Here is a 21,905-nt window from a genome sequence, read left to right as displayed (position 1 = left end):
AATTCACGGGCAAGCCTGTGGTATAAGAAAACAGCCTTACTGAAGCAATAGCGTTAAGCTTCAGGGTTGTTACAGCTCTGACCGTGTTACAGCTCCATGCCTGCTCTGGCAGACTAGGGCTACCCCATAGGCGGTTTACTGAGAGTAGCAGCTCAGGGCAACTTTTCAGTCATATTTATACCTACTTTTAATTACATGTAGAATAAGAAACAGCTCATGCAGAAATTTCTAGGGAAAGGGTGACAAAATTCATGTCATGGGAACATTGCTGTGGAAAGGGGCAGTAACTGCTGGGCGTTGCCATAGCAATGGTAAATTGACATGACACACTGGTGAGTGTGTCTTATAGAAAGCTGCTGAATACTGTTCTTCTAAATATTGAAATTCCAAAGGATGAAAATCCTGGGATCATTTTAGAAAAATCGATAAGAATTGTTTAAAATGTCTTTGTTTTCATTTTTAAAGGGGATTTATTAAGGAAACATATAAAATATGACAGAACTCTTCATAACACCTTTTACACAATAAAATAGGCAAAATAACTTTAATATTTTGGTAAGCATAGACACTCAATTATACAAATGGAAGTCACATGGTCATAAGTTATAAACAGACAAGTCATATTTATACGTGAATAGGTCAAAGAGCAAATAATATAAATGCATGTCACTATAGTTGGTAATCATGTGTATCCAGCTATATTCAGCTGACTATCTGAAATGTGATGAACGATGAAAAGATCTTTTGATGGCATCATCAGGAACCATGGTGGGTCACAGTCGCATATGCCACATTCAAAGAGCCTAGGTCTTGAGAAATTTTATCTTTCAAAAATACACATGTAGAAAAAGGACACATCTTCATTTATTGAGAATGATTCAACATTTTTATGTACACATAGACGATGCTTATACACAAAGTCAACGTTGTGATAAGACACTTTTCCAGAGTCAAAGTTGTGAAAATTGCATAAAATAAGTTTGAACTCTCTGAAAGTCTCTACATAATTTATACTGCCAGTATTGGAAATGATGCAAAGATAAAATACATAGCATTGTGAACTGCAAAAACAAAGAAAAAAAAGTTATGCCTGTAATTTCCAGTGCTTTGGGAGGCCACGGCAGGAGGATCGTTTGAGCCTGGAAGTTGGAGACCAACCTAGACAACATAACAAGACCTTGTTCTAAAAAATTAAAATAATGAAAAATTAGCCAGATGTGGTAGTGTGTGTCTGTAGTTCCAGCTACTTGGGAGGCTGAGATGGGAAGATTGCTTGAACACAGGAGGTCAAGGCTACAGTGGGACTTCATGGTGCCACTGCACTCCAGTCTGGGTGATAGGATGAAATTCTGTCTTAGAAAACAAACAAACAAACAAACCAAAATACCAAAAATTTAAAATAATGGGGAGAAAAATTAAAAACTGAAAAAGAAATTCTACATATTAAAAAAAGCATATTACAGCGATAGGGTCAATTATACAAAATCCATAAGACCTGACCACCTTTCATGATCACTAACTCTATTTTGAAGTTTTGAATCATGATGAATAGCTGCTTTTAAGTTTCAGTCTTTTAGAACAGTGCTCTCCCTACAGAATACATTTACATTCATTTTCTACTTGACATTGCTCTTTTTAAAATCTATTATGATTTTATATACACCAACATACGCATTTGCTATTAAGTTTTTCCATGGTTCGATGTTGTTTGGGAACACACAGAAATCCATTCTACTTTGCACTTATATACAGAGCACAGATTTGTCAGAAACAATGCTTGTGACTGCATAGCAATGCCATTGCATATGTGTCTTCTTATTTTGCCATGCACATGATTATTTTCACCAGTTAGTAAGTTGGGTGGCTTCTTCAGGCAAATGAAGCTTTAAAAGTTCCTAGAATGTGATCAGCTGGAAGGAATTCCAATGCAGGAAAATGACACAGTTTTAAACAAACATTTTCATTGTTGTGATATTATGTGACTCATCCATCCATTTACAGTTTCTGTCAAACGCATTAGGCTGAATGGAAAAACTAAATGTTATTGGTAACAGTCTGACATTCACTCTTAAGATCCTTGACCACACCCAATTCCAAATCTGTCATTATGGTGTGGGATTCAAATGAATTATATTTTCTTCTGTAAAGCCCACCAGATCTTCAAATAAGCATTTACAAGTGCTTCATTTGTTTCAGTCATTAATACATAAACAAGCAAATAAGTTATAGAATTTGTGGATCCAACAGCGGCATGACTTGTATGTAGTTAATTAAAAAAAAAAAAAAAAGAAAAAACAGTGGGAACAGTTTAGAAAATGCCATCCATTAGCCCGAGTGAGGTATTTACTAGTTTTGCTACATTAGATTTAATGGTAAGCATAAGAACTCTATCTTCAGGTGGGCACGGTGGCTCATATCTGTAATCCCAGCACTTCAGAAGGTCTAAGCGGGCAGATCACCTGAGGTCAGGAGTTCAAGACAGCCTGGTCAACATGAGGAAACCTAAAAAATACAAAAAATAGCCAGGCGTGGTGGCAGGTGCCTGTAATCCCAGCTACTCAGGAGGTTGAGGCAGGAGAATCACTTGAACCAGGAAGGCAGAGGGTGCAGTGAGCCAAGATTGCACCACTGAGCTACAGCCTGGGCAAAGAGTGAGACTCCGTCTCAAAAAACAAACAAACAAAAATAACTCTATCTTCTTCAACAGTCAAATCTCTAATCAAGAATACCTCACTGTTCCTGTGTTAGTTTGCTCAGGATAATGATCTCCAGCTCCATCCATGTGCCTGCAAAGAACATGATCTCATTGTTTTTATGGATACATAGTGTTCCATGGTGTACATGTACCGCACTCTTTTGATGAGAACATGGACACATAGAGGTGATCAACACACACCATGGTCTTTCAGAAGCTGGAAGGTGGGAGTGGGGAGAGGATCAGGAAAAATAACTAATGGGTATGAGGCTTACTATATGTGTGATGAAATAATCTGTACAACAAGCCCCCATGACACAGCTTTACCTATGTAACAAACGTGGACTTACACCCCTGAACCTAAAAGTTAAAAAAATTATATAGTGTACAGCTATGCAAAGTGGCTCATGCCTTTTATCCCATCACTGGGAAGCTGAGGTGGGAGAATCCCTTGAGCCCAGGAGTCTCAGACCACGCTGGACAACATGGAAAAACCCCAACTCCACAAAATATTAAACTATTAGCTCTGCATGGTGGCTCGTGCCTGTAGTCTCAGCTAATTGGGAACGTGAGGTGGGAGGTTCACTTGATCCTGAGAGGTCAAGGCTGCCATGAAATGTGATCATGCCACTGCACTATAGCCTGTTCAACAGAGTGAGACTGCCGCAAAGAAAGAATAGTTCTCCATTTAATGTGTTTTGTAACACTGAAGGAACCTCAATATCTGAAAGTGTCTTTGGTTCACAAGGTCACTGAGCTTGTCAAATTCTTTTCATTCTCTTACAAAGAGCATTTTTGGAAGGCAAGTGTGGTGCTGTGTTAAGATGCAGAAGGTGCACATGATTGAATAATTTGGCAAAGGAGATTCCTTGTATTTTGTGCCTGTTTTACTTTTATGATCTTCAAAGCACTCTGTACTTGTATTGAAGAGTGGTTGTGTTCTACACAGTTTGTAGGCAATTTGTTGTCCTTCTGAAAGTCTAGTTATTGCTTGGCCATTGCATTAAGCAATTTTCTGCTTTCCCAGTACAAATAATAATCAGCTTTTAGACTTTTATCTTTCATCATTAAGTAGCCTCCTATACTTTCACAGTCTTTTTGTGAGGGAACAGTTTCATAGTTCCATTGTGTGGAAGGAATACAGTAAGAAGAAATGATAGTTAGTTTCCTCCAGTACCAAGTATGTATTAATCAGGGTTTACCAGAGAGACAGAACCAATAGGGCATGTATGTAGATATATGAAAGAAGACTCCACAAGCTGGAGACCCTAGGATGCTGGTCGTGTGGCTTCATATAAAACCTTTGAGACTTGAGGGACAACTGGTATAAGTCTTAGAGTCCAAAGACCAGTGAGCCTGGAGTTCTGATGTGCAGGCGGCGAAAGAAAAGTCTGTCCCAGCTCTCAGACAGAGGCACGTACACCTTCTAGATGTGTTCTCTCTAGGCCCCCTGCTAATTGGATTTTCCCCACCCAATCCACTGAGAGTCACACGGTAATCTCCTCCAGAAACATCCTCACAGACACACTCAAAATAAGGCTTTATTAGGTTTTTAGATATTCCTCATGACAGTCAGGTTGACACCTAAAATCAAATCCACCCCTTGTCAATTTGGCACCTATATGAGTCTTCCTGAAACATACTTAACTCCCAAATAAAAACAATAGCAAGGGAATCATCTTCCTAACAGGATGCAACTATCCTGTGATTCTGATTTTCAGAATTTCAGACCTCAGGAATTTTAGAGCTTAAGAATTTTAAACTGTAGCTATTTAAACTTTAAGGATTTTAATCATTTCAACACTCAGGGTTATGGCATTTGGAATTATGTCTTTTGGAATTATGATTCGACCTAGATTTCATAGACTTTTTATAAGTCAGAATTTTTTTTTGTCAAAAGTAACGAAAATGTATATCAAAATATTGTTTTAACTTACATTACTTTTAGAAAATCATAGCATACTTGAAATTTTAGATAATTTTTTTAAAACCATGAAATGCCTGTTCATATATTTTGCCTATATTTCCTTTGGTTGTTTGTTATTATAAATAATAGGAGGGAGTCATTGTATTTTCATAATATTAACACATTTGTTTTACGAATCACAAGAGGACTTCATTAGTAATTTATTTAGTTTTTAACATTTTGAAGTGAAAAAATTATTTTGTATTCTAATATGCTATCCTTTGAATTTTCAAAAATTAAAATTTAATAAACCATTTTGTCTTAAAGGTAGATCTAGTTTTGTTACTTTTTTTTATTTCATTTTATTCATTTTCTACAAAAAAAAATGGCAAAATGTCAACCTAGCAGTGAAAAGATTTGAAGAAAAAGTAACAAAAAAACTGTATATGAATTTGATTTTTAAAAAGCCCATACTTTTTAGCTTAGCTATTTTTATGACAGTTTCATAATAAACCATACTTTTTTAGCTGATAAGTTAGAAAATCACATAGATGATAACATATTTCAATAGCATGTTAGATACTGTCGCCATACTTTACTGAAGTGACACAACCTGTCATTCTATGTATTTTTCCTAATAACTTCTTAAAAATGTTATGTTTTTTTCCCCAAAATACAGAACAGAAATTATTTTGCACAGAATACAGAAAAAAAGTTTTCAGCTCTGTTCAATGTTTGTTTTTTGTGTAGGCAGTTCTTGGCATTTATAGTCTGATTTTAAGATGGGGTTGTGTTTTTAAAGTACAGGGAAAAAATTGAAAGACTAAAAATAGATTTCTGTGAATTCTAAATCCTAAAATCTGAATAATTAATTCAAAATCACGAAAGTGCTATACATGGAAATTTTTGGTAAAAACTTTAGTGTGAAGCAGATACACAATCAAGTAAAATAATCCAATATTTGGTAGCAAAACATTCTCCTAGTAAGTATTATAATGTTTATATATGTTCATTAAGGGGTATATTTAGTTGATACATAAATCAGAAACCAAATCTCCCATACAAAATATATCTCAGTCTAATATCTGACCTTATATTGGTGACTAGGTATTTCTGTCCCACCATGAAATGTGGATGTTGCAAATTCAGTCACTAGCTCAAAGGTGGTCTTCTTTGGAACCTTTGTTACTTAGTTCTTTGAGTGCCCTCAAGCTGTCTCTAAATATAAGCTTAGAGCTCAGGCTGAAATCCCAGGCAGTTAGACCACAACTCTGAATCTTATTTTTCAGTTTGTTGAAATATGGGTTTTGCTGATTTTAAAAAAATCTGCATGCAGGAAGAAAACATGGCAACAATTCCAAACTTCAGTTCTGAATACATCTAGTGTTCTGTTTATACATGTATACAGTTCATGATAGCCTACCAATCCAAGAATTGTTCTTATATTAAAACAAACTTGAGAAAAGCAATAATATCGGTTTAGAAAACAAATTCACTACATACTTTAAAACCAGAAGAGTTAGTAACAAGATAAGGTATATGTATAACGGAGATACACATAAACACTTGAAAAGGAGACACAATATTCATTTTGAAGAACAAATGAGACTATAATATTAAGGCAGTAAATTATATTTTTTGCTAGTTAATTATTTAAATTTTAGAATGTATTATGTAAGGTTATGTGGATTATCCTAGCTGATTTCATCATAACATCCTTTCTGTACAAATCTAAACTTTCATACCTATATATTTATGAGGCTGAACGTATACCTTTCCAAATATTTCCTTTTAAAAAAATTTTATTAACATCATTGTAAGAGACACTTGAGAGAAATGAACCTAATGAGAGTCAGGTAAGGAACAGTAAGCTTGTAGTTTACTTAACCAGTGAGAACTCACATTAGATTGGCTTCTTTGTCCTTTTGATGCAGTAATCTTAAATCTTGGAAGATGCTTTCCTTCTGATTCAATAAAATGTTCAAGAATCAACTCATCTCAACCCCAGACAGGAAATCAGCTATTTTTTTTTTTTTCAGGGAGAATCAGTTTCTTTCACTACAAACTTGTATTAGAGACATAAATCTGATCTCTAAGGTAGTTTGTGATAAAGCTATTAGGATACTTTCCATTTCAGTAACACAGATACAAAAAGTGTATGTTTATACTTTTTAAATTTGACTTAAATGTGAATTCATGGATAAATTAATATCACTTTTTGTGATTTTTCACTGTGATGAAGATCAATCAAAGCCTTCATGCCGGAAAAAAAAAAAAAGTTAAGAAAATACGTCAGAAGTTAGAAAAATACTTTACCACAATTCTCTGTGTCTGACTGCTTAGACTTTTAGATATTTAAAAATTTGTGCTTGTATATTTCAATCATAATTATCGTTTTAAAACAGTGTGGGATCTAAAAACATAAGCTTTTAATGTACTTTTGGATGTAATTTCTGCCTTATTTGTTGGGAAACGTAATGTGAAAGCAATACAAACTCAAAGGAGAAAAATTCTTCTTTTTTTTTTTTTTTTGAGACCCAGTTTTGCTTAACTTTCTTAAGTTCTGATGCCTTTTCATGACTTTGATTTTGAAGCTAAATACAACTTGATATAACTCAGGTGAAACCTCACTGAGTGTTTAATGTTCATATTTAGGGTCCACTCCAATAATAACTGAACATGATAATGAGAAACCCCACAAAAGCCACCTTGCAATTTTCCTTTCAACTAATCCACTGAGTACTTCTGTTTAGCTATCTCACTTTTCTTTTAGAGACATTCATGGAACTTGTTTTTGGGTAAGGTTGTTTATTTTGAATTAGGTCAATAAATGGAGCCTTGAGATAGTTGACTTTGGTTCTTCTAGATTGGTTTTTAATACCACTAACCAAAAGTACTGACAACTTTCAACGAAGACTTCTGGGATAAAATGGGTTGTGATGGAGGACAGAGGTATAAAATATGAAGATGAATATAAACTTTGCATTTTATTTCAATAAAGTTTTTTCTTATTTATTCACAAAAATCAAATAAAAATTAAAATCCAATAGTATGAAAAAATGGAATGCAAATAGAAAAAAACAATAGATAAGAGCAAAGTCAAGGCAGGCACTTAAGATGATTCACCACTGAAATTAAATTTTAAAATTTCTACTGTGTGTAATAAATTTATTAATATTGGCATACATTTTAGAAGCAAAACCTATACTTTTAGCTACACACTTGAGGGAGAATATGTCACAAAGGCTTTTAAAAATAATTAATATAATGCAAATGATCTTCAATAAGTCTTTTGCAAAAATATTTAATTGATGTTATTTGTATATATCTTCCAAATTAATAATAAAATAATCCATAAAATTATTTAAAATTGTGCATTATTTCTGCCTTTTCTGTTATTCTTTCCTTTGTCCTCCTTTTCTATTTTACTTATTATCTCATATTTACTGTATCATAAATTATATACTTCTGTATTTTTAAAGATACATGTATGCAACATCCATCTCAAAGTGACAGATTCATCAAAAATATCTTCATTTCTCTGTTTGAAGCCTGATTTAATTATGAATATTATCAATGAGTACTTGTCACTTAAAAACAATTTTTAAAAATCAATATAAGTGTTTCTCAATTAGTCCTGGCATTTAGAAAATTCTTCACTTAAAGAATAAAAAAATTGGATAATTTTAAATTGTGGCTTTAAAAATTTTTCTTATATATTTATTGCAGCCTGATGAATCTTGACTGTATCAGTCACTAGACTTCTGTTATTTGTATTGCAGTAGAGAACGTTTAAAGCACTGTGATGTTTATCTTATAAAATAGTTTACTATTTAAATCTTAAATATTCCTTCTATATTTCTTGATGTATTTTCTTAGAATTTAAAAATTATTGTTAATTTTTCTCTTTTTAAAGTTATATTTCCTCATATTTGTACATTTTTTATCATTTATTCTATTTTATCTACTAAAACTTTGTACAGCTTGATTCACCCAGCATTTGTGGTTTAAATCTGGTCAAACGGAAGTGCTCTGAATCCAATATGACTGTAATTTACAGGACTTGTACATCCTGAGTCAGGATTTAGAACTCAGTGTTCCTGTCTTGAGTGTTTTTGAATGCAGTGAAAACATCAAAGATTTTCTCCTGGTGATTTTAGTGAAAGGTTCACTTTTATAACTTTGTAGAAGATTGTTAAAGCTCATACTGAATTGGAAGTGTGCCAATATCCTATTGCAGTTTCAGTTGTTTTAATTAATAATAATGCATGCTGCAACATCAAAAAATATTTCAGTGACTTAATAGGGTGGAGAGGCCAAAGGAAAGCTTCTCCTTGCCCTCTGGGCAGTCCCTGAAAATCAAGTGACAAAAGGTGAAAGTGAAATGGGAAAGTAGTATAGGGGAGTAATAAAACATTTTTAAGGGAATTTAATTGGCTTGGAGAGCACACAATGGCCTGGGAAAAAGTCTGCTGGACCCACAGAGCAGACAATTGTTTGTGAAAAATGTCTGTCTGGGTGTGTTGACAGACTCCAGTCTTTCTTCCTGTGATATGAGTTTTAATCTTCTCTGGTTAATAAATTTCAGAGAAGATCATTGTGTTCCTCTTCAGCAGGACTGGTTCCTTCATAAATCTTCATTCCGTGCTTTGGGAAGACAGAGTATTTAGTTAGAAGAGGAAGGTCAGAGAAACCTTGACTTTGCTTCTTTAGTTCAGTTATATTTTGGGGTTAAATAGTCTGGCTTAGTCCACAGTTAAACATTTAACTCTTTTTCATATTCTCTGTCTTTGATAGGTCAAGAGACTATCTTAGTTTGTTTGAGCTGCTGTGACAAAAATACCATATGCTAAGTAACTAATAAAAAACTGAAATTTACTTCTCAGTTTTAGATGCTGGGAAGTCTAAGATCAAGGAACATTAGGTTTATGGCAAGGGCCTGCCGTCTGGCTCACAGAGGGCAGCTTTTCTGCCTCCTTACGTGGTGAAAGGATTAAATGAGCTCTCTCGGGTTTTTTTTTATAAAGTCTCGATCACCTTCATGATGGTCCGCCTGGTAGGATCTACTTACCTGCTGAAGATCCTACCCCCTAATACTATCACCTAGTGGGTGAGTATGATGAATACTAATTTCTGGGGAGGATGTGAACATGCAGACCATAGCAAAGACTTTCCTAGTAATGGATGAAATACCAGAACACATTTCATTATCTAGCTCCACCAAGTCAGAGGAAAGGAAGGGAGAAAGAGAGATGTCAGACAATTCAAGAGAATTTTATATTTAAGTATACGTAAAAGTTACTTTTATATTTTAACATGACTGGGCCATGTAAAACCCAGATATTTTGCCAAACATTATCATAGTGTTTCCGTTTACATGTTTTTGAATGAGACAAACATTTAAATCTGTAGACTGAATGAATCAAGTTACTCTCTGCAATATGGGTAAACTTCATTGACTCATTTGAAAGACTGAATAGAACAAAATGGCTGACTCTGTAATAGAGAATCCTTCCTGTCTGACTGCCTTCAGAATGAGACATCAGCTAGTTTCCTACTTTTAAACAGAACAGAAATGGTAGCTTTTCCTGTGTGTCAAGTCTGGTAGTTTTTGAACTGGCTTTTGAACCATCAGACCTAGGTTTCCAGCTTGTCAAATCACCCAGCCTCCATAATCTTGTAAGCCACTTCCTTCTTTATAATGAATTTCTCCCTATGTATATAGATATTTATTATAAGGAACTGGCGTATGATAAATACTAATATTTAAATATTAAAATACTATATATTTGTATGTGTGTGTATATATATATATATAAATATATATACATATGTGTGTGTATATATATATATATATGTTGGAGTGTGTGTGTGTGTGTTTGTCTTTGTTTAGTCTGTTGGTTCTGTTTCTCTAGAAAACTATAATACAGTATGGATGTGCTGAACACTGCCTCTCCCCCCTCATTATATTGACCAGGGCCAGATTTAAGGTCTTGTCTAAAAGAAAGATTTGGTAGCATAGTTTTTCATATATTCAGAAAGAAAATTTAAATGGCCTTGTAATTAATAGTAATATTTCTGCATCAGACTATCCCTCTACTGATCAATTATGCAAGTCATTCTTTCTTGGTCACTTAAAGCACAATCATTTATTTTGCAAGGGAATCAAACCCGAGTCTTATCCCAACATTGAATTCAGTTTGGAATATAGAAACTTTAATTGATATGTAATATTTTTATCAGACCCAGATATAGCTATTCTTGAAGAACTTGGACAAGAGTGAGAGATGTCTCCCTAGCTCCAAATATACAATTACAGAACTCAAATAAAATAATATTAATACAATTTTTTAAAAAATCTCAATATTACAAGTCAGGCATTGCAATGTTCTTGTTTGAGAGAGGAGGAGGTAAGTTTTCTTTATTAACTCATTCATCTGCTCTTGGGGAAAGAAGAATCCTTTGTCCAAGATTCTTGACTCTGTATTCTGGGAGGTTTTTCACTTACTCTTTATGGTCGTGTCTAAAATAGACATTTTGGAATATGCTCTTGTTGGATTCAGTTAGCATTTACAGATCTCTTCCTGAATATGTAAAAAGAAACAGAAATTTGTTTTATGTCTTATATACTCAAAACATTTTTAGTACAAGCCCGTGATTTCTTAGCAATAGAAGTCTCTCAATATTTCAGTAGAGTTCTTTTTGATTTCAATCAATTTTATGTGCCAATAAATTCTAAATTTTTTCTTAGATATTACTCTCAATCTTAGTTTAACAGACTTTTCAACCCAATTCCCTCAATTCACTGATGACTATTTTGAGACTATCCAGAAAAAAAAAAAAAAAAAAAGGAGGATCATTCCCTTAATCTTATCTTTCCCTTGAATTGCTGTATTTAATTCAGAAGTTTTGTTGATCATTTGTCACTTAAAGTATTTATTAAATTCTATTTCTTATGCTTTGGGACCAAAGAGAAGGCCATGTTTTCAATTATAAAAGAATGAAGAAATAGATATCCCAATGTCACTCTTCTCCAAACTTCTGATCTCCTGCTGCTGCTCTCCAATGGCCAAACACATCTCGATATCAGGGAGCAAAGGAGACCTTAGGTTCAGGTCAACGTGCCAGAGCACAAGGTGGAGAAGAATGGAGAGTACACTTGGAGGGACAAAAAGCGGATAGCACAGCACTTGCTTCTTATATGTATGTTTTTTCATGTGGATATGGAAACTCTTTTGGTTCCAATTTATACACTTAAGCCTTCCATCATTAAAGAAACTCAGAAATCTTTAGTAACAACCCTAAGATACATTAATACATATTTAAAACTTAGACATATGCAATTGAATTTTTCTTTAAATCATTTATAAATTCACTATCAATATCATAATTGTGAAATCACAAGAAATATCTATTTGAAATTCTGAAGGTGATACGAACTGTTATATCCAAAAGTGATGTGATTTGGAAAAAAAAAAATAAAAAGAGAATATACTAGTATTTCTCCCAATCATGGAAACAATAAAAATATCATTATTGCTCCACTTGTACTATATAATAGAAAGATACCATTAATGTTAAAATAAATCTTACTCAAAAAATATATTGAAACGACTTTAACTTTTGCTTTTTATTTTTAATTTTGACAATGGCTTGTTGTCATTTCAACATTGTCAAGAAAATACCTAGAATACGCATCATTAAATCCAGTAATTTTTGGATATCTTACATAATATATTGAAAATATAAAAATAATTTGAATGAATTCTTATGACTCCTAAGGGGAAATAGTATGAACTCATTTAGAGATTCTAATGGGGAACCAAAGTTGTTTTTTACTTAGTTTGAACCCTGACACATATATGAATAAATTGTTATTTGATCCTATTTTCTTAGGAAATTCAAAATATTTTTATGGGTAAAGAAAAATAAAAACAAATGTGCATTTGAATTTTTTAAAGTCATATAATTCTTATATAAAATGTAGAAAAAAATGTATTATACAGATCTAACATAACTTTTTTAAAGTGAAAAAAGTCTGTATATTTTTAATCCTTTGCTGCTACATGTTTGTGCTTTGTTTCAAATGCCATCAAACTCTATTAAAACAGCAAATAACTTGGTATGGAAGGATTGACTCAGAATACTTACTGGAACAGCAGTTAACAATCATGAAAAATATTTAACTTTTTTTCAGCACTGATTTGTTTGCTGGTATTATTTTGAGCTCATCTAGCATATTGCTGAGGACTGCTAAAAAATGTTAGCAATTTGTGAAAATGCCATCATGTTAATGTGTACAACTTTCTGTTCACATTTAATAAAATGGCATACTTTATTTTGTTTTTGTAGATTGTCAAAATAAAATATTTCAGAAAGTTTTCCGAGTAAAAGCTTGGGATTATCATTTTTCCTTTGCAAATTTGTTGACACTTTATCTTTAAAAGGCAGTAATAGTAAAGTTTACTAAAGATTAAAACTTGAAAGCAAAAAATTATTTGAACAGAATTTGATGTTCACTTGAATGAGCAATTGCAATCACTTTTTCATGAATAGTTTAAAGTTTGCCTGGATATTTTTGTTTCAAGAAAAATCTTTGTTTTATAATATTGTATTATTCTTTCTTAGGACAGCCTTGTTGAAATGATTAGATGTTATTCTTGAAGTATGTTCATTCAACAATTATTATCATCAATTGCATTATAGAAATTTTGACCCACACTTTGTTCCTAGGTCTTTAGTTTAATAGATAACTTATACTCCAAACATAATTACAATTCCTACTATAAGAATAATATTCTATTTTTGACTTTCAATAATATAATATGAAAGACAAAAATAAGAAACAAAAATGTTGACATCATTGATTTTTGTTGAGTTAAAAATAAAATAAGGCCTCCAGAGCATACTTGAGAAAAGTATAAATTCAGCCAAAATAGATCATTTCCTCAAGCAGATATGTACGATACCTGACCAAACACAATGGCTAAAATTACTATCCTAAAAAGTAACATTCAATATAAAGAACTCATGGTCCTGAGTTATCAAAGAGGTTTAATTATGTTCACCATCATCTAGTTACAAAGACCAAAAGTCCAGCCACACTGGCTGAAAAAGAAGACACTTTTTTGTCAGTACAGTTTTCAGATTTATCTCTCTTTGGACACGTATCTAGGTTTCAAATATACATATGTGTGTTCTTCCATATCTGAATATAGCTATGTGGTTGCCATCTATGTGTCTATGACTGAAGAAAGTGATAATGCTATTTTTAAATGTGCTGGGTCCGATGACACTGTTTTAGCCTTTGTAAAAGTCATGGAAGGCTAGTCATCTTTAGAAGCATTGAAGGATCAAAAGCAGTTAAATTCATGGCATTTTTTTCAAATATTCACAGTTTTATAATGTTAACATCTACTAGAAGCCACAGAACACTGAATGTCTACTTCCATATTTCATATGACAAATTAAATGATAATTAATGAAATTCTTGCTCAACATAATGTGAGACAGAGAAAAAAATACACGAACTTTCTGAAATTGGAGTGTCAAATAAAATACAAATCAAGACTAGAAGAGAGAAGACCAGTAATATACTGCAAACTGCTTATCAAAGTTTCCCAGTTTTTATCACTGATAGCAATGAACTCTCAGTGAGTGTTAAATGACTACCTAATCAAGAAAAGTGTATTTTGCAAATGATTACAGAATTTAGATATTAATAATAAAGCAAATGCATGAAGTTTGTCCTATTTTATAACATATTGTGATTTTAACCATATATTTTATTTGAAATACTGAAAAAATTTAGTGTTTTGGCACTTGAATTCTCAAAAGTTAAACTTACTTTATATATGCACAACTTTCAGCACCCCTAAAGCACATGAATAGAAGTTGATAAACATAATTTTTAAAAAGTATAAATCAGAGTTTTGAGAGGCAGAGGTGGGAGGATTGCTTGAGGCCAGCTTTGGCAACATAATGAGACTGAAAAGAAAAAGGAAAGAAAGAGAGAAAGAAAGAGAGAAAGAAAGAGAGAAAGAAAGAGGAAGGAAGGAAGGAAAGAAGGAAGGAAGGAGGGAAAGAGAAAGAAAGAAAGAAAGAAAGAAAGAAAGAAAGAAAGAAAGAAAGAAAGAAAGAAAGAGAAAGAAAGAGAAAGAAAGAAAGAAAGAAAGAAAGAAAGAAAGAAAGAAAGAAAGAAAGAGAAAGAAAGAAAGAAAGAAAGAGAAAGAAAGAAAGAAAGAAAGAGGGAAAGGAAGGAAGGTGGGGGAAGGAAGCAAGGAGGGAGGAAGGAAGGAAGGGAGGGATGGAGGGATGGAGGGAGGAAGGAAGGAAGGAAGGAAAGAAAAGCAAGGCAAGCAAGCAAAAGCAATCAGTAGTCTTAGCTACAAGAGTCAAGGCTGAAGCAAGAGAATTACTTGAGCCCAGGAGTTTGAGGCTGCAGGGAGCTATGATTGCACCACTATACTCTAGCCTGAGCAACAGGGTGAGACCCTATCTCTAGAAAAAAATTAATGTATTAAAGACTCTAATTTGTGCACATATAATATCAGATCAAAAGTTTAAACTTTACTTAATATGTAATAGAAACCTAAAGAAAACCAGTGAATATGGAATAACCTGATCAGAAGTAAGAATAAAGTAATTCAATGCTATAAAAACATGAAAAGGAAAAGATGAAAATGACATAATATTTGCTCTCATGGAGCTAATAGAAATTGGAGATCAGAATAAAACAAACACTTAAAATTCTACAGGAACCATTATAATAAATTATATGTGCTATTTGAGGCACAAAATGTTAGAAATTATCTCTATCCTGGAGAAACAAAAGAAAACATTTGTGACATATCATTTGACCCAAGTCATTAAGAATTACTGGAGAATTTTTAATTTTGTCTATCCTTCAACTCTAAGCTCAAATTTCTTCATTATGGCATTTTAGATGCAGGAATGCGTAGATAGTTTCTTTTGAATGTCCCTAAAACCATATTTACACTTTGGAGCTAAACTCCTGTTCTAGTTTATTCTGAGTGTGTATACGTATATTATCTATATTAATAATTCAATATGTGAGAATTTGATCGCAGTTTGATTATATCTCCCGAAGTAACTAGTGCACTAAATGACTGTAATCTACTTAGGAGAGAAACTACCAAGAGTCATTTTGATTATTTAATGCTTAAATTCAATAGCTGAAATGTATGAAGACACTATTTAGTATCTTCAATCTCAGTAGCAACTGCCAGTTACCAGAAAGTTCCTGGAACCTAAAATTTTAACTATTGTTAGTGTGTGTGTGTCTGTGTTTGTGTGTGTGTGTGTGTGTGTGTGTGTGTGTGTGTGTGAAAAGAGAGTAAACTGACTGAAAGCACTATAATACTTTAATAGCCACAGATTATGTAGTTCTTATTAATACATAAAAGGCATTTTTAAAAGTTGGTTTGTTTTGTTGGAGCTCAAGATATGAAAGGCATTGCATACTACCTGAGTAAAAAATTTTACATAATTGTTATGCCCTAAATACACATATGAATTGATAGATATTTAAATGCACTTAAAGGTGAACTTGAGCCTTAGATTTTTGTAAAACTCTTAGTGTAATCATTTTTGTTTTAAAGCTTCCTATCAAAATTATATTTCTCTTGCTTCCTAGAGTTTGTTTTAGAGATTTATCATTAATACAAATTACTCCTTATCATATACAGTAATCGAAATTTGGGAAGAGAGTTGTATCTACACTCTGTATTAGAATATAATGATGTACAAGCTATAAGCTAGCAAAGAAAAAAAATTGGTCAGAATATGGGGATTGCCTCTGGGGATGAATATGTAAACTTACCATGAATAAGACACAGCTATAATTATCAAATTAATAGTTTTGCATACTCTTGAAGGTCTAGAGAGATGAAGAAAGAAGGGGATGGGCAAGTTTTCTGAAATTGCCAGGATGAAACTGGCATGTGTTTTGTTGGAATTACAGCTGCCAATATGAAGATCTTCAAATATAAAAATTGGAAATAAATATTCGTCAATAAATGAGGAAAAATCTCTTGAATGTAAAGCTGCATTGTATATGTATATAAAGAAGAAAACACATTATTGCTGCTAAAATATGTACAGGGAGAAGTTGAAAGTTAATTTAACTCAGCCTAATAGGCACTTTAATGAAGAGTAGTATGTTTCCGTTCTTGCATGTTTGTTTTTGTTGTTTTGTATAAACCTAGCTTTGTAAAGTGTAACATATCACTGTAATTAGTATGCACACTGTACCTGGAAACCGAACAAACTAGGGTTATTACCTGTGCTTTGTCAAGGCAAGGTGTGACATTTGATAAATAAAGCATACTTTTGGGAGTTTATAAGGAAACTGTCTTGAAGAAGACTGTGGCTTTTCTCTTTATTTTCCACTTATCATCTCTGCCATAGTATTAAATCCAAAAGAACAGCAATTATTTCTCCTGGGACTAGAATGAGACACAAATGTTATGTGGCTAAAGTAAAATAACTCTCCCATCACTGTTTATTTTTCTTTCCACTGAGCTTGTTTTCTTTTCTTAATTTTCCATTTTCATTTCCTGCATGGGGTCTACTCACTGCCTTTCCTACCATCTGTTACCCATCTTCTTTCCACTAGAGAAAATTTAATAGCGTTTAAGGCCAATAACTTCATACATATTTCCCTTCCAATTTTTTTTTTCTAACATCCACATTGGTCAAAAAAATTACCATAAGGTGTAGAGTTGTCTCACATAAGGCATTTATTTTAGAGAAAGAAAAAACATTTCTGTAGCTTCTATTGTAAACTGAATTCCAGTTTAACTCAATACTTCTGATTTCACTAAAGCATGTATTGCATTAAATTCTTTGTAATTTTCTAGTACAGAATCCTAAGACAATAATTTAGCTGCTTAGGATTTTTTTTTAAAAGGTTAAGTGCTAATTTGTTAAAACTTTCCAAATTTGTCACTTACACTCAGCCTTAGCACTAATTACTGCCCTGGGATGAAGGCATGCAACTTCCAGCTAGAAGAGAGCAGTGAAGTAGCATCTCAGGACACCAACTGTCTGACCAAGGAGCTGTAAACATGTGTCCAGAGGCTATTTAGTTCTGGACGAAATTATTCTAATGTTAATGAGTCAGTTCTGTTAGAACTCTACTATCACCCTCTTATACTGTATCTGTTTGAGATTTTTGTTGTTTGTTTTTCTTAACCTTTGCTATTTGCCTGTCGCTCTATCTATGCAACCATTCATCTACTCAGTTTTTATCTTTTAACAGTTTTGTCAGTTGGGAGAATGTGGATTTTTAAATATTTTAATTATTAAGCAAAACAAATATTTATATTTGTCTTTAAATTTATTGAATTTATTTTGGTAGGGCATAAATTAAATGTGTTTAAAATTTCTAATATCTACAGACATGGGGATTTTCTTTATATTGTATCTAGAGAGAATAAGAATACATTCTAATAATATATTTGGGATAAATATTGCTTTGTTTTTTAGCTTACAGACTGATAAAAAATGTGTAAAGTTAGAAAAAAAGTGTGTGTGTGTACTCTAACACTCTGAGGCCATTAAGTTATTTGATTTGTTATTAAAGTTCTAGGCAAATGATATTATATATCAGACACTGTAATTGTGTTTCTATTTTTTTACGTTTGCATGTGTTCTGAAATCAATTTTTCTGCATTTGGAAAAGTATATTCAGAATTCAACCCCTTCTCACTACCTTCATGGCCGCAAGCATGGTTTGAGTCACCATCATCTTGCATTAGAGATATTCATATAAATGGCCTCCCCAATTCTTTCTTGTCACCATGTATTCTCATAGTAATGATTTCGTTAAAACACTCTTTTGTCCTAATTTCTTCAAGGGCTTCCATTTCACTCAGTAGAAAATCCTGATTTAAATAGTCTACCAGGCTCTGTGTAGTTAGAAACTCTGTTATTTCTTTGAACCCCTCCCATTCATCTCCCTCTTCCTCAACCCTCCAGCCATGCTAGTGGGCTTGGTGTTCCTTTAAAATCCTTAGGTATGTTCCTTCCTTAAGGTTTTTGTCCAGAATGCTCTTTTAATATATAAACACATGGATGACTTGTGCATCATTTTTCAGTTTTTGGTTAAATTTTCTTTTCACTGAGATTTACTGTGAATATTATTTAAAATTAAATGGTTTTTGTCACACTTGTAACTCTGTCTCCTTTTCTCCTATTATCATTCAAATATAATTCATTTGATTGTTTTGTTTTTGATCATTCTCTGTCTCTACACCATACAATGGAAACTCCAGGAAGGAAGGGACTTTTTCATTCATCAGTGCTTCTCGACCCCTGAGAGCACTACCTGGTAGGGGATCAAGACACATTTGGTAAGTGAATGTATCTGTGTGTTGCATTTAGGTCAGCAATACACCTCAAAATATTAAGCTGGTTGTACTTTGTTTATTACCTAGTCTTCTCTCTCACTTTTAGATCAAGGCTGCTTTTCCTTCACCTGAATTCATCATGAATCAGAAAGAAAAATGTAAAGATATACATGGAACTGAATTTATTTTGAGGGGGAAGCCTGGCGAAACTAGTCTTGGATAAGAATAGAGTAAAATTGGAGAGACAACTCATAACAAATAGGAAGACAAATATAATATATGGATTTGAGGGTGAAGGGCGAGAAACCACCAACAGCAAGGACCAGGGAACGGGTACAAAACGTCTCTTGCACAAGCTGTTCTCAGGTGTGAATTGAACTGCACCAAGTCAGTATCTATAGCCATATATTGCTATCCTGAAAGGAAATGCAGTTCTTGAACAGCAACATTTTAAAATAAATGATAAAAATAAGAAATTCTATTAGTCGCAAATTATTAAATATGTTATACTCCATCCACATTATGTGACATAATTCAGCTGTAAAAATGTTTAAGTATAGCTACTATGTAATATGAATATACAATGTAGTGTGTGTATACATATTGTGTATATACATATACATATAAATAAATACAAACAAATGTGAATACATGTGTCCCCAAGCCATTATATCTTTTGTTCTGCGAATTTATAGAAGGGTGAGGGTGGGGGTTGAGCAGGGCTTGCAAAAAACTTAAATTTTCTTTCATAAATTATTGGATTTTTTTTTTTGAGATGGAGTTTAGCTCTTTTTGCCTAGCCTGCTTCCTTATCATCACTCTCATTCATTAATCCCGACAATTATAAAGTATACATTGCTCCATATGATTTCCACAGAAGCCAGATCCTCTGTAAGAGGGCTCTTCTTTCTTTCTTTTTATGCTTAATTACCTGTAGCACCAACAGATTAGTTTTTGTTTTAATTCCCTGGTGAAGTTCTGCTGAAGTTTCAGAATCCCCAAATATCCCCAGTGGAGTCTAGTAGTCCCAAACACACATTCCGTTTTTATTACCATCCATGCATGTCATGTTTGTGGAAATATTGATACATAGATGAATCCCTTGTTTCTAGCAATGCCACAGAATGATAATATTGTATTTATTTTATTAGTTTGTCACTTATGTAGAAAATTAAGGAAAAATGAGGTAAATTTTATGGACTTAGAATATCATCTTAAACTTGGAAGCCAAAATTCTATGCTAAATAATTAGGTATTACTTGGAATACATATGGATATGTAAGTATATTAATCTATTGAATATTACCAAGGAAACAAACCTTACAACATTCAATAGCTGCATACATTTAAATGTTACTTACTTCTAAATTTATATTTGTATTTGTACTTTAAGCCAGGGCAAAGTAGCCTTAAAATATACCTGTATGCAAGAAAGAGTAGTAAAACTATTGCAGCAGTGTTTGTAAGAATAATGTTTAAAGATACAAGATGTGAAATTTGAACAAATGTAAGAAAAATTTTTACATAAAGAGAAACAACTTTCTAAGTGTCAGTTTTAGCATCAAAGTTAGAAAATATTCTACATTCTATCCTAGAGATAAATTCCAAAAAATGGATTTTAAGAGACTCTAAAATTAAGAGAATTTTTAACAACAACATTATAAGATGATTCTTGACAAATATCAATAATCAGAAAGACTCCTACTCTTGTCAAAGAAGAAAACAGATTGCTTGGGAAAGGAAAAGTAAGTAAAATTACAGTCAGCAGCAACAACATTGTGAGGGTTTATATTTGTGTGGTGTCCTTCTTGGATCCTTGGAAAGTCTAGAACTTTAGAGAATATAATTGAGAGAAATCCATTCATACAAACATTGCCATTCATGTGAAAAATCTTTCCTTGAGAATTACTGTGATTCTGATCATATATAGTTAGAATTAACTACATATACTTAGAATTATGTACAGTTAAAATTAATTATGTATAGTGAGAACTCACTATGTGTAGTTAGAATTAACTATATATAATTAGAATCATAGTAATCCTCAACTATATGTGTATGAATATGTAGTTATTTTTACACACATACACACTTGTGCATGCTGTTTCTCTATTAAAAATAAAAATTAAAATTAACAGATACTTATGTAGAATGATCTATGACATTTGAAAATAAGCATTTATAGGCTGGATGAGGTGGCTCAAGCCTGTAATCCCAGCACTCTGGGAGGCTGAGGCAGGTGGATCACAAGGTCAGGAGTTTGAGACCAGCTTGGACCACATGGTGGAACATTGTCTCTACTAAAAGTACAAAAATTAGCCGGGTATGATGGTGCCTGCCTGTTGTCCCAGCTACTCGAGAGGCTGAGGCAGGAGAATTGCTTGAACTGAGGAGGTGGAGGTTACAGTGACCCAAAGTCACACCATTGCACTCCAGGCTGTGCAACACAGCAAGACTTTGTCAGAAAAAATAAATAAATAAATAAAAGAAGAAAGATAGGAAAGAAAGAGAAAGAAAAGAAAAGAAGCATTTGTGACAAATGTTTAACAGATACACAAAACTGTACACAAACTGCTGAAGCATAAATAACGGTGTTAGCCGATTAAATTCTGACATTTTCATATTATCTCTATAAATGATTCAATAGAAATATTACTTAATGATTTTATTTTATTTTTGATTTTTTATTTGCAACCTTTAAGTTCAGGGGTACATGAGCAAGATGTACAATTTTGTTACATAGGTGTATACGTTTGTTCTCACACTGCTATTAAAAAAAAAACCCTCAAGATTAGGTAATTTATAAATGAAAGAGGTTTAATTGCCTCAGAGTTTCACATGGCTGGGGAGGTCTCAGGAAACTTACCATCATGGCAGAAGGTGAAGGCACTTTCTTCACAAACATCAGGAGAGAGATGAACAAAGGAGGAAC

This window comes from Sapajus apella, unplaced genomic scaffold (genome assembly GCF_009761245.1).
Source record: "Sapajus apella isolate SASKATOON/1434 unplaced genomic scaffold, GSC_monkey_1.0 scaffold8, whole genome shotgun sequence".
NCBI lineage: Eukaryota > Metazoa > Chordata > Mammalia > Primates > Cebidae > Sapajus > Sapajus apella.
Note: the sequence above shows the minus strand (reverse complement) of the source record.